This window comes from Serinus canaria, chromosome 2, assembly GCF_022539315.1.
Source record: "Serinus canaria isolate serCan28SL12 chromosome 2, serCan2020, whole genome shotgun sequence".
Classification (NCBI taxonomy): Eukaryota; Metazoa; Chordata; class Aves; order Passeriformes; family Fringillidae; genus Serinus; species Serinus canaria.
In genome coordinates, this window is record NC_066315.1 from 65055879 (window position 1) to 65070052 (window position 14174).

At 49.0% G+C, this 14174-nt stretch overlaps 1 long non-coding RNA gene across 2 annotated transcripts; it reads left to right on the forward strand.

Annotated features, from left to right (window-relative positions):
- The first annotated feature begins 4547 nt into the window (after positions 1-4547).
- On the forward strand, positions 4548-8290 carry LOC127059267 (uncharacterized). 2 transcript variants are annotated; one of them, XR_007776896.1, is made up of 4 exons: positions 4548-4678; positions 4847-5732; positions 7080-7207; positions 7440-8290. It is a non-coding gene; the product is annotated as an uncharacterized LOC127059267 (long non-coding RNA). The 2 variants fall into 2 exon arrangements; XR_007776897.1 differs by having other exon boundaries at positions 4852-5732.
- Positions 8291-14174: the final 5884 nt, after the last annotated feature.

The window sequence follows — 14174 nt, forward strand, 5'->3', positions numbered from 1 at the left end:
CTGTGGGCTCTGTTACACGTCTGGGCAAATTCATGACAGAGAACCATTTTTGGATACATAGCAGTTACTTCCTTCTCAGAAGATCCTACAAATGGTTGTAGCTGGGAAGGGTGTCAGGAAAAGTGCCACATTTCCTTGCACATCTCCTTTGCTCTTCCAAAGGCCTCAGCACCTGCTGGGGACACAATTCCAGTCTGGGATGTTATGACTGTCCTGAGTTCCTGCTCCATCTCAGGGATGCACAAATGATTGCTTTTCTCACTCTCAGACCCTTTTCAGGCACACACAGAGCTGCCCAGCTGCAAACACTGCCCTGCTCCAGGCTGTTGGTTGTCAGTAACTCCTGAGATTTCTCCCGGTCAGGTGTTGCTCAGGACATTACATGAGCTCAGTGTCTTGGATGGTGGCTTCTGTTGTGATTAAAGAGTGTGGGAGTCTGAGTTGCTCCTGGTGGTCAGCCTGAACAGACCACAGAGAGACATTGCATCCCTCAGCAGGCTCTGAGGTTTCTTACACACCCAGACTGCTGTGTCCAGCATGAGCCATTGTGTCCTCTAATCAATGCAGCAGTTCTGGAGTAACCTGGTGTCTCTGACAGAAAACAGTGGTGGGCTTATGTGCCCATTTTCATACGGTGCCATATTAAGAATTTCAGCTGGGCCATCTCATAGCAGAAGACTTTTTCCAGGGGCATTAGCTATGGGATCTCCAGAGTTATAGCCACATTAATCATGAATTCCCCAAGAAACTGCCCTACCCCATTAAATACACTGGCATATTTTTTAATAAGGTCACCTGCCTTGTGTCAGCTGAGATGGAACAATTCCCACTTTCATTACCAGTTTGATCAATTTAATATCCAACCTGCTCAGGGACTAAGCTCTGGTGATGCTGCTGTGTGTACAGAATGAAATTTGTGGTGTTTTACATCCTATTTGAGTGAGTCTTAAAGCATATCATGCCTGTTGATTCCCCCCTGCCTTACCCTTCTCTTGCAAAGGTGGGTTCGTACTCTCTTTTCCTCCAGCCAGTCCTATTCTTGCCACAACATCATGGATAACTACATAGCCTTCTGGGGAGCTAGCTGAAACTTCTGCCTGTTCTCAGTTTCTTCTGGGACCTGACTGCTTTCATGGGAACACCAGGAGTGTGGTCCTCTGCCTGCTGGCTGCCTGGTCTTGAGTATCACATAGTCCACCCTGGTTTCAGTTGCCTAGACACTCGGGGGTTTTAACAGCTCTCTGTAGCAAATCTGTTGCAGGCCACCACAGTGTCCCCAAGCAGTCTGCCCCTGGTGTTCACCAACCAGCACCTTCTGATCTGTGGTGATAAGCTCTGCTGTGGCAGCAGAACCTGCCTTGTGATGCTGGGCCAGCAGTTGCATTTGAACTTGCTCTGTGCTGTCCCTTTTACCAAGCTTTTGTAAAAAGTAAACAGTCCTTTTGACTCCTCTTGTGCAACTGCTTACCATAGAATTAAATATTCAAATAATAGGTTGGAAAAGATCTCCAAGATCACTGAGTCCAACCTTTGACCAAACACTACCCCGCCAACTAAGCCATAGCCCTAAGTGCCACATCCAGTCAGTTCTTGAACACTTTTGGGATGGTGATTCCACCACTTCCCTGGGCAGTCTATTCCAATGCTTTACCATCTCTTCAGGGGAAAAATTCTTCCTGATGTTTAGCCTGAACCTACCCTACCTAAGTTAAGGTAATTTCCTCTTGAGCTATCACTTGTTTACTGGGAGAAGAGGTCAACTTCCACCTGACTGCAGCCTCCTTTCAGGTAGTTGTAAAGAGTGATAGAGTCACCCCAGCCACTCCTTTTCCCCAGGCTCAGCATCCCAGATCCCTCAGCTGCTCCTCATACGACTCTCTAATCTCCACTGCCCTTGTCTGGACAAGCTCCAGCTCCTCACTGTCTTCCTTGTGGTGAAGGGCCCACAACTGGACACAGCATTCCGGGTGTGGCCTCACCAGTGCTGAGTCCTGCAGGACAACCACTGCCCTGGTCCTGCTGGCCACACTGTCCCTGATACAGGCCAGGATGCCCTTGGCCTTCCTGGCCACACGCTGGCTCGTGCTCAGGCACTGTCCATCTGCATCCCCAGGTCCTTTTCTGGAGGGCAGCTCTCCAGCCTCTTCTGTTCCCCATCCTGTAGAGCTGCATGGGGCTGTGGGCAAAGTGCAAGACCTGGCACCTGAAGGTCATGATGAACTTCATTTCATTGGCCTTGACCCTTCAGTCCAGCCTGTCCAGATCTTCTGCAAAGCCTTCCTGCCTTTCCGCAGATCAACACTGCTGCTGAACTAAGTGTCATCCATGAATTTACTGAAGGTACACTCAATCCCCTCATCCCAGCCATGGATAAAGATATTAAACAGAACTGTCCCTAGTACTGAGCTGGGGGAAGCCCTGCTAGTGACAGGCCATCAAGGGGATGTGGCACCATCCACCACCACAGTTGGTGACCATCCAGACAGATTTTAACCCAGCAGAGAGTGCCCCTAAGCAAGCTGTGGGCTGCCAGCTTGTCCAGAATTGTGCCATAGAAGTCCAGGTGGATAACACCCACAACCTTTACCTCATCCACCAGGCAGATCACATGGTCAGAAAAGGAGATCAGGCTGGTCGGGCTGGACCTGCATTCCATAAACCTGTGCTACCTAGGCCTGATTCCCTCCCTGACTGTCCTGCCTGTACCATGTGATTGCACCCAAGATGATCTGTTCCATAACCTTTCCCAGTACCCAGGACAGGCTGATGAGCCTGTGTTTCCTCTGATATTCCTTCCAACCCTTCTTCGGGATGGGCTTTTCATTGACTAACCTCCAGTCATCTTGTACCTCCCCAGTTTGCCAGGACTGAGGATAAATGTTATGATTTAAACACATGCAGTTGGTTTTCAGTTTTTTGCCATTCAAATAGTAGCAAAAAATGGTTGTCAATGTCTCCTTTGGGTTGGGCTTTGGTCCTTTGCAACCCTTCTGATTCAGAGGATATCTCTCTGGGCAGCAAGAAATGGCACCTGGCTGTGCCTTGAAGAGTGGGTGGGTGATAGATGTGTTCCAAAGACTAGGTCAATATAAATACTGCAAGTCTTCTTGGGAAAAGAACAATGCCATATCTTTGCAGATAATTTTTACAAGTAGTCTTCCATGTCTGTTACATAATGCTTGACGTTTTGGGGAGCAACCTGGCTAGCAACATCTCAGAGAAAAGAAAAATGGCTAGATGAGTGCATTAGAGTGACCTTTTATAATCTACTCTGTTCTGCAATCCATGGGGGAGCACTAAAGCAGACTTCTGACTGTTAAAGCACTGTGAATTTACACCAGAGGGGTAAATTCACAGTGCTTTTACAGTCAGAAGACAAACAAAACCGAAACCAAACCAGATCCCAACAGAAAACTTCAAATAAAAGCAGGATCCACTGGCAGGCTTTCTCTGAAAGGGGCCGGGTACCTTTCAGTCAGTTCTCCATTCCCTGCCTAGGTTAAATGCTCGCCGCTTTTTCCGCGACATCCCGGTCACAGCCGGCTGGCAATAAATGATGGACTTGTTCCATCCAGCCCTCAGGCTGCTGCTCGAGTGCGGGCCAGCCTGCCAAGCCTCATCCCCGCCGGATAGAGCGCTTGAAGTGCAGAAGGTCCGCCCTCCCATCCGCAAGCTGCGCTGTCGTTTGTCGCCGGTGCCACTGGATGGCAATGCTGGATAAAGGATCGCAGCGAGGAGAAGAGGAGAAGGAGGAGGAGGGCGAGGAGGGCTCGCAGCGCCGGCGGACGGACGGCGTATGGACAAGGCAAGGCAGGAGCGGGCACTGTCGTGGCGAGCCCCTGGGAAGAGCGTCCCGCTGGGATGTCACACCCTTGACTGTAATTTTCACCCTGAAAGGAGATGCCCGCACCACGGGGTGTGATTTCTGAGGCACCCCGCACTTGGAGGGCTCGAATCACGGAAAACTAATGTCTGGTGACGAGTTTTTAAGCTTCGGAAGGGGGTGTCGGCAGCAGTGACTGGAGTCATGCCTTGGCGCGGCTTGCTAGAGATTGCCCAATTTTTATACTTAAAAACACTACTTACACTTTGTAAAAAAAAAAAAAAAAAAAGACAAAAAAGACAAAAAAAGAAAAGACTTTGCAAGCACGGCATGGCTGGGCTCAATGACTATTCGGTGAACTCATTTGAATGTGCATAGACAGGGCTTGCTTGAACTGCTGCATCAAAGAGAAATGCTGAAATGAGTCATTTGTGAATCATGGCTTATTTTCTGTTGTTAGCTCATCTGGAATCCCGTGGTGATCAAACAGCCTTTTACAATGTGTTAATACATCGCTACTCCTTGTGTTTAGCAACAGCTCTGTTCCAATAAATTGTAGGTAGTCACCCATTACAAAGGGGTAGTTTTTTCCTGCCGCGTGTAAACCGGCCGGGACGAACTCGGAGATGAAAACAGCAAAATTTCGCGCTGTTCCAAACACTGCAGTCCACGCTGCTTCCATTCCAATATCATGCATGCCTTCTGTCTCCTTGCTTGCAGGGCACAGTCCAGCCAGGAGACATTGCCCGTCAGGACTAGCGCTCCAGTCCTCAGAGAGGCTGCAAGCGAATCACTTTGCGGGCACAGGAATGAAAAGGAGGCAGGAAAAAAAATCATCCTCGGCAGCAGTTTAAGGTAAGGCCCTGTTTTCCAACTTGGTGACTGTTTCCATCCTATGCCTTAAGCTGACTGGAGAGATCGGAGCAGACTGTAAGCAGTTTCAGGGCCTTGGTCTGCATAAATTTAGAGGGAACAGTAATCCTTCCCTCTTTCTTTTTTCTTTTCCCGAAAAAACTGAATCAGTCCAGCAGGTCGACAAAAAGTCGTCAAGAGTCTGAGGAAGAGGGTGTGAATCCCTTAAGGCTGCTGTTGTCATTGAACTCTCCGTGGTGTGAAACCACAGCCTGAGGTGCCGAGATCCTACCAAGAGCAGCTGAGGCTGAGGAACCAATTCTCTTGTGCCAGCTTTTTTATTGGAGTGAGTGGCTGGAGATGGAAACATCTTCAACCAGTACAGCAAGCTTCACCACAGCCCGTCTGTCAGAGCCCTAAGCCCTGTCTGCTTGTGAGTTACTTAGCCATAAAGGCCCAAATACTCTCTGCCATCCTAGTTAGGTTTCTTCTGTCACACATAATTGTAGCTCAAAGGTCCTGAATAATTGCATTCCTATTGGGGCTGGTCCAGCCCCCAATAATAATCCTAATAACATTACTCTTAGCCAGCCACATGAATCCCTTCCAATCCCAGTGTAGGCTCAGTCATGCTGTAATACAGTCGAGGAGGCCATTCACTGTGGGGCTAATTTAGTTTAAAATGCAGCCAGCCCATTTATGGCACAGTTTTTTGTTTGTGCTCTAAATTCTTATGCACAATCAACAGCCTGTAAACCTGGTCAAAGGAACACATTGGGTGCTGCCCATTAATGCAGGCATTTGGGGCTTACAGCCCTTAGGAGCCCCGTTTGTGCTGTGCTCCCTCACAAGTGGGATATCTCCCCTATTTAGTCAATGGGCTCTGTTGTAGGGGAAAAACATAGAAACTCTTTTCCTGCACTGCAAATCAATTCCCTGTGATCCCAGGGTGACTTTGACCTCACACTCACCGAGCAGCTTTTGTGACCAGCACTGCCGGACTCACAAAATAAAGGAGCACCACTTTTTCTCTGTGAGGGGAGAGCAGAAAATTCAGGTAAGCAAAGGAGTACCACCCCACTGGTTGTGTTGCCAGGAGCAGCATTCCCAGGAACGTGAGGAAAGGCTTTTACTCTTGGGAAGGTTCCACATAAGGACTAGACTGTTAGCAAAGCTGGGGTTCTTAATGGGTCTAAAAGAAGATTAAATAGCAGCTTGTTCTTAGGTTTTGAGATGCAGCTCACAGCATGCAAGACCAGCTAAGGCTTACCAATATCCAGCAGAGGAGCAGACACCAAAGTAGATGACCTAAGTCCTAACACAGGACAAGTCCCCTGAATTAAACAATGCCTTAATTTTTGTTTTAGGGTTATTTCTAGGCTGGCTACCTGAATTCAGTAGAGTGCCTTACCAAAAACTTTGGTGGGGCAACTTGATACTGCATGAAGGAAGGGTAGAAACAAAAAAAAGAAATGAGGGAGGGAAGCAGGTGGGAGAAATTTTTTGGGATAATTTCCCCTGGTGTGGTTGCCTTAGGGAGCAGATTTACCTCTGACAAGGAAGGCTACAGTGGAAGAGCTGGTGAAAGGAGTAATAAGCGCTCCAGGTGGGAAATGAAGGCAGGGGAACCACCCACCCATAAATATAGTCAGGGTAGGCCTACATCTACATTGCCTACAGCTGGGGCCATCTGTCTAAAGGCAGGCAAGGGTGTCAGGAAAGGAGGGCCTTTTCCATGTTAAGTGTGAAGCAGGTGATGCTGACTCTGGGACAAGTGATAGCCTGCCTGTGTTTGCATGCCATATTTTTTCCAGTGACACTTTGTGGAGTGTGTGTTTTTATGTTTTCTAAATAGCCCCAGATAAACACCACACCCCTCAGACATGCCCTTCTCTTACTTGTTTTGAAATAAAGACTGACAGCTGGAAGGCAGGAAAGGGCACAAAGACTTATGAGACTATTTCTACAGAGCCCATTTGTACCAGGACCTCCAACAGAGTAAATTTTGCCAGAACTCAGGCAGGCTGGATTTCCTTCCTCTATGTCCAGCTGCCTGCCACATCCCTGTACCCTTAGGCCATTCACTTCATTCCTCTGTGTCACAGTTATTTTGAAGATATTGAATGAGTACATAATGCCAACTACCTCACAGAAAAAAAATATTTACAGTTCATCTTAGGATTTTCCTAAATTTCTGTATCAAATTTCCTCTACCTCTGCCTTCACCTTTGAACAGAAACTGATTGCAGTGCAACCCTGGTGCAGAGATATAGACAAGTATTTTGCATGTATTGCCCATGCAATTTTTTGCATTGCCCATCTACTTTGTAAATCTGACACTTTGATGGCTTAAGATACCTCAAATATTTTTTTCTTTTTTTTTTTTTTTAATCCTGTCTTTAAGGCTCTTTCCAGTCTGGACCTCAGACACACTGGGAGATAAAGGCATGTAGAAAAGCGAATGATAGTCTCTTTGGATAAAGTTGCCAGAAAAGGCAATTCCGCAATCCTCCAGTACCTAAAGGAGGAGAGGTAAGGAGTGGAAATGGCACAGCTCAAATTAGAGTCAGACGACTGAGTAGCATTGGCAGAGCTCTCCTAGTTTCGAGTGCAGTGTTTCTGGTGCTGGGTTAAAGGGAGAAAACCTTCGGGTTGTTCTTCAGCTGAATTTCCCGAAAAGAAGACACACAGGGGCGCCAAAGTCTTAGGAAAAGAAACCCAAGCTTTAGCCTTTTTCCTTTATCCTTTTCCTTTCCTCTGGCAGGCTCCTCAGCCGGTGCAGTCGGAGGGCTTCACTCCCGCTCCGGAGAGAGCAGCGTTCAGGGAGCAGCTCATCAGCCCAAGGCTGATTTCACTTGCAAACGCACTGGGGCTTCGCAATCGCCCACACTAGCGCGGTGCGAACAGGCTGCGTGGCTGCTGGCTGCTGGTAACTCTGTGCCTCTCCCAAGGGTGTCCTGGGGAGAGATGGGATGTGTCCCGGTGTGTGTGGGGGGGTCTGATTCCCGTGGGAGGCTGGCGCGTCTCGTCGTCCTTCTTGCACGGCACTTGCAAGCATGGCCTCAAATTTGTTCTGGACAAAGTTCCCAGATGACTTTGGAAAACTGCCATTGTACCAGTGTAGTAATACCACGCTTCAGAGAATAAAAGGTTTGTTTGTCTAGGGTCCAAGTGTTTGTGTTCCTGGGTGTGAAGATGATGATCTAAACCTCTGTCTGGTCATTTTGTCCCTATGAGCTGAATCTGGCTTGGTGGTGCCTGCAGTTGCTGGAATGGACACCAAGGTGAAAATCCCAGGACAGCTGTAATGTGGGTGCTCGTCAACCATAACCTCCAACCCTCGTTTCCCTTTGACAGAGGGAGGAGGCTGGTGCAAGAACTGTTTCATCAGCCCTGACTGCAATGAGATTGTCCATGTAGCGGGTTGGTGCTCCTGCAATGGCTATGTGGAACGATTACACCAGATTATCCAGTGCACGGTCTGCTCTTTCACTCATCTCCAGAAGTTTTGCTCCATAGTTCTCAGGCAGGCAGGACATTTTGGTATGAAGCACCACATAAACCCATCTGAGCCAAGCAAACTATAACCATAGCATCAGCTGCCATGGGGGAAAAAAAAAAAAAAAAAAAAGCCATGTTGTTCAGTGGCTTTGTTTTGTCTTGCTCTCCACTGAGTGATATATCTTAGTGACAAGTTGCTGTAGCCACACAGCAATTCTTTTAATACCATAAAGTGTCGTGGGGTGTAGACATGTCCTAGGACAATGGCTAGAGCTAATGTTAAAGGCTAAATGTATTGCAGCTGCATACAAGCTGGTCTAAATTAAACACTAGAGCTCTGGAAGTTTCTTGTTAAAAAAAAAAGAAAAACATTTAAGAGATTTTTTTGTACAGAATAATTTTGCTTTGGATGTCAGAGCCTCCAACAGTCATTTTCCAGTAATATGTCTCATTGTAATTATTTGACACTTTGAAATATATGCCTTGCAGACAGTAGTTCCAATGTTAGCATAGAAATATCAAAGCAGATTTTATTAAAACTCTGCTGTGGGAAATACCAGGCTTTGTTTTCTAAACATGTCTTATTAGGGTGTTTTATTCAAGGCACTGAAAATGAGATTCCACTTCCATTATATCATGTCATGCCAGGATGGATGCAACACCAAAGTGTCATTGGAGAAGCTGAGAGTTTCAAATGTGAGTGCCCAAGCTTAGCCACCAAAGAGTAGTAGAGTAGCTGATTTCCAGCTATCAGACTGGAAATGGCCTGTTTTATGGAGTTTCCAGTTGCCTGCTCCTCCTCTTCATACAGCTTTCCTGGCTATGGGACATGTTCTGGTGGTTAGTTCCGTCCCTCTCCCTGGTTTCCTTTCCTTCCCTTGATCTCAAGCAAACCACCTGCAAGACCTTGGGGAAATTCCTTATCTTCCCCTTGCATCAGTTTACTTATCTGTAAAGCAGATAAACTAATGACAATGCACTTCTCGAGGGTTTGTTGAAGCTTATTACACAGCAGTGAGTGCTGTAAGAGGGAAGTCATTACAAAAATGACAGTGCTAATATGACATGGAGGTAACACGAAGGAGCCCCATTCTGCACCATGCAAGTCAGCGGAGCTCTGTTATTTGCTTTAGCAGAAGCAGGGGTTTGGCCTATGCCTAAATGACTTGCACTTGTTTTTCTTCTTGAATGCTAATATAGAGTTAAGAGATAGAATTACAAGGAAAGCTCATTCCTGCCTATGTGTAAATATTTAGCAGCTGAATAGGCATTATTTAGCAGGGCACAGTTTCTGCTTCTCCACAGTTTTCAAGGATGTCATTCTAAGCTGCTACAGATCAGAAGATATGCTGAAATTACCAGATCAAAATCCTTCCCATATAAGTGTACACATACAGAATTTATTTTACTGGGCAATTAAATGTGTAAGATAAATATCCCTGGGGGAGGAGGGTTGTTTGAGGTTTTATAGCATATCTTATTATGGGCTCAGTTTCGAAATCTTAATCCAAGCAAAACTCCCCATGTGGAGGCTTAATGCTGGAGTGTAACTGTGTTTTGTACTCAGGATATGTGCAGTTGCATCAGTGGATTTCAGGGCAAGGGGGTAGCAAAGGCAGCGAAGCTTTGGCTAGAGAAAAACAGCCCTTCTTTGAACATTTTAAATTAGCAATAACCCTTTCGTCAAACATGACGTGTTGAAGGACCTTAGGCAGCATATCCTTTTCTAGATTTCATCTGACAATGTTATTGATCAAAACCTGAAAACAAATGTAAAATATGACTTATTTGTATTTATTTAGGGGTGGCATGATCAGTAAAACTGCAGTCTACTGCAGCTATGAGGTTGTTGGCAAAATAGTTGCCTGTGTTTCAAATGCAGAAGCTTTTTGAAGGACACGTGAGCAGCCAGAATTGCCCAGAAAATACTCCAATTTTATATCCAAGCTGCAAATGCAATTTTTTTTCTTAAAACTGTGTGGGTTTTGTCTGTTTAGAAAATTAAATGTATGACAGAAGAAAGCATCCAAGTTGGAGTGAACAAATAATAAGATCTTGACCTGCATCTAGTGGATAGATTTATTTTTCTAAAGATTAAAGTGCTCGGTATCTCTAGCATGAATTTATTGTGCTTTGCAAGAGGGAAAAAAACCCCAAAATCAAAGAACCAAACCTCACCACATTTGTACTTGAGACCATACAATTACTCCCTGCGGAGTCCAAAAAAAGACGAAGCCTGGAGTTTTACCCCACCAATGCTTTACTCATAGGGATAATCTTTTTAGGAGCTCATTTTCTGGACATGGCAATGACAGTAGCTAGCCCCTAAGGGCCTAGGTTGAGAAAGGTACCAGGTGAAGCAGAATGCACCGGTTACCTTTCCCTACGAGGTCCAGAGCATGGGAATTTTTACCTTGTGGTTGCTCATGCAAACACCGGCCAGTCGTCGGTAGCTGGATTGCACTGGCACCGCAGTGTGTGCTCAGTATTACCTCCTGATCACTTGCCGGTTTTGCTTGTTTAGTTGGTTTAGTGTAGTTAGTTTAACAAATAAATATTAAAGGAGCAGGTGAGACCCAAGTGCTCCTTGGAAAAAACTTCTCTTTTTCTCCTCCGTCAAAAAAAAAGTTTTCAATTCACTTCCAAAAAATTGCACTCAAACACCTCTCCCACACCGTCATTTGGTACTGAAAAAAGTTGCTATTTGTATGCATTTTTAATCATTTATTTGCTGATTTCCAAACTGATCAGCCTCCTGACAACGCACTGGGGATTCACACACGGGGCCGGGGACAAAGGCTGTCTCAGAAGGGGGTGTGGGGTGTGAGGGGGAATGGCAGAGACGCGCGGAAAGGTACCACAGTGCCGTAACTCAGGGACACAGCATCCTCATCCTTCTCCTCTTGCTCCTCTGCAGAGGCTGCGCAGGGGCGACCGCTCCGCGTCTTGTCCAAGCGGGACTTCCCGCATCCCCTTCAAAGACTATCCCAGAGCAAAGTCGCGACGTGGGGAGCCGGAGGAGGAAGGACAGGGAGTGGGCACTTGGTTTCGTGAGGTCCCTGGAGCAGCTGAAGCGACCTGTTGCACTTGGTGAGCTTCTCTCCTGTGGGAAGCGGGCTTAGAAAAAACCCAGACTCTGCTGGCTGAATAGCATAGTGGACAGGGCGGTCACATACGGATTTCTTCGCTTATCCTTTCTTTTCTCGCCTTTGCAACTTCCCAAGCCGATCATCGGAAGGGCTCTCCCGGATCCACTGTCCGCAGGGTTGAGACTGCACTGCCCGAGGACCCGTCTGTCCCACAGCAGGGCATAAAAACAAGACACAAACCCCCAGATCAACAGAGGAAAAACCTCTCCGCTAACATCCGAGACACAGCACCTCCCCTTCTCCGGCACCGGCCTCCCAAAAGTAATTGAATCGTGTTGGACCGCAAAGTGCTAGTGAAAAAGGGCGGGGAGTATCTGTATTTTTTTTTCCTCTCCTTTTTTGTCTTTGATTTGTAGGGTTTGCTGTGTTTGGGGGTGTTTCTATGTCCTGCCGGTTTTTGCCTCTTCTTCATGCCCCCCCTTGCTATAAGGAGAGCCCGGGAAGACACCCTGTGCGCACGGTGAAGGCAGCCCCCATCCCGGGGTCAGCGGCCATCGCGCTTCCCCCCAGCTCGTAAAAGCCGAGGTGGACCTACACCAACCTGAATCCCTCCTTTCTCCTTCCGAAAATACCGACTCCGGGAGTCCAGCCTGGGCAGAGGACGGGGCTAGGGGTGCTTCCTCCCGACCCCGCCGGGGAGCGAGCCCACCCCGCAGCCGCGCGTCCTCCACGGGGCGTCTGTCCCGGACGGAGCGGAGCGGAGCGCCGCCTCTGCCGGCCCTGGGGTCGTTTGAGCTGCAAGTGGCCCCAAGGGGGCAAGCCGGCCACTGCCAAAAATTACTTTAGAGAAAACAAAACAAACAAAAAAAAAAAAAAAAAACCAAAAAAAAAACAAAAAACAAAAAACAACAAATCTATTTATGTGTCAGTGAGCCGGGGGAAATCAGCAGCGTTGAGCTTCTTCCCAGCCGGGCTTCACTGGGGCAGGGGGAACTGGGAAGCAACAGGGAAAGCAACAGTGGAAAGCAACAGTGAGAATAATAACCAAGCCTAAACTCCCCGCAGAGAATCAGAAGCCAGATCAGATTTATCTAAATGTTCTTTCTGCTCGTCTTGCGGGCCGGCAGAACAGGCAGGAGGAAGTATGAAAGATCCGTCCGGCATCTGGGAGCCGGGCTGGTGGGGACACTCAGGGGTGAGCTCGGTAACTCAGACCGGCTGGGGAACCTCGACGCCAAGAAGGTGAATGACCCCAGGACCATCTCTTCCCTACTTCCTCGTTGGGAAGAGATCCGTAGCGGGGTTTATAGCCATAAGAAAGCTGCCGGAGGAGGGAAAGGGAAGCGGGTAGGACTTTGCTCCGTGTGCTGCCCGCGCTGTGACACACGGGGAAGGACCCGGCGCGTCCATCAGAAATAATTCAGGGCGCACAGAGCTCCGCGATGACTCCCTCGGAGCCACCTGCCAAAATCACTACCGAGCTGTGAACCAGACGGTGTGACAGAGGAGCGAGGACACGTCTTTGCGTTAGAAGACAGTTTTGTCTGAGGAGAGGAGGTGCCTCAGCTTCAGCTTCCTTTTGCACAGGGAGGAGGCAGGGCGAGACAGAGCTGGCAATTCAGGGATGACAGTAGCTCAGGGTGTGCCAATTCCTGTCCCCTGCACGGGCCGGGTGTGCCCTCAAGACTGTGAGGGAAAGGCGTCCTCCAAACGTACGGGCCAGAGAAGTCGAATTCACCCCAGAAGTGCTGTCACCAAATGCCCCAGGGAGGGGTAAAGGAGCGCCCCAGAACACCGGGCTCTGCTGCGCGCCCAGCCCATGCTCTCTTCCCCTAGGCTAGAAAAAAGAGCACGGATGAGCCCGGTGCAAGTCAGGACTGCCCATAGTCCCGAAAGCCTGGCTCACTCCCCGCCGGCCGGCTGTGGTCGGGCCGCCTCGCTGCCAAGTGCCGCGGGGCAGAGCCGGGCTGTGGGTCCTGTGCCCGGAGATTTAACCCCGTGTGGGGAGCGCTGGAGTTAGGTAGAAAGGAAAGATCCCACCCGGAGAAGTGTGGCACTCAAGTTTACTGGGAACGTTTCGCAGAAGGCCAACTTTAAATCGAATTAATTCCCCACCCCTCTCGGCAAAATAGTAATAAGAGCTGGCATTTTAAGTAATCGTTACGGGGCCAAAATTGCCCCCTCCTGGAGAGGACTCGAGGGGACAGGGCGAGCAGCAAGCGGGGAAAGGAGAGGCGGCAGGGCTCCGGAGCCTCGAAATCTCTGCGCGTCTTTCCCATCCCTTTCCCGTTTTGCACGGGTCCGTCTTAGCTCCTCGTCGTCCCTGAGCAGGAGTCTCCCCAGGACCGAGGGGGGTGGGAAAGGGGCAGGGCTGTGTAATTAAATTCCGGTGCCCGGTTAATTGCTGTAATTTGACGCTAACTGTACACCGCGGGCCGGCGCTGGGAGCGGCGGTGCGAAGCGCGCCTCGCACGGCCCATTGAGCGCGCCCCGCCCCGCCGACGCGTAGGAGCCGCCGGTCCCCACCGAGAGTGCCCGGTCTCCGCCGACCCCGGCTCGCTGGGGCCGTGGATGAGAAGCGAAGCCCCGCAGGAGCCAACGTTTCGACTGCCGGCGGCCCCGGCGTTCCCCCGGGATCCAATGGCTGCGGGTGCCAGCTCTTGCTTCCCTCTTCCCACCTGCCTGAGACTGGGCAGGAACTCCCTTCTGTAGGGTCCTTATATCCAAGCGTTACAGTGGGGCGAGGGGGTGTGTTCCCTTCCTGCTACTGGAGACTGGGATCAGCCCAGGACCCAACCCAACACAGCCTCACTGGTGGGTGACAATGCACCGCGACCTCCAGGAAGCCTGAAATTGTCGCATACCTGGGACACGATGCCCCATTCACCTGTCTCTGAAATGTGAAAGAG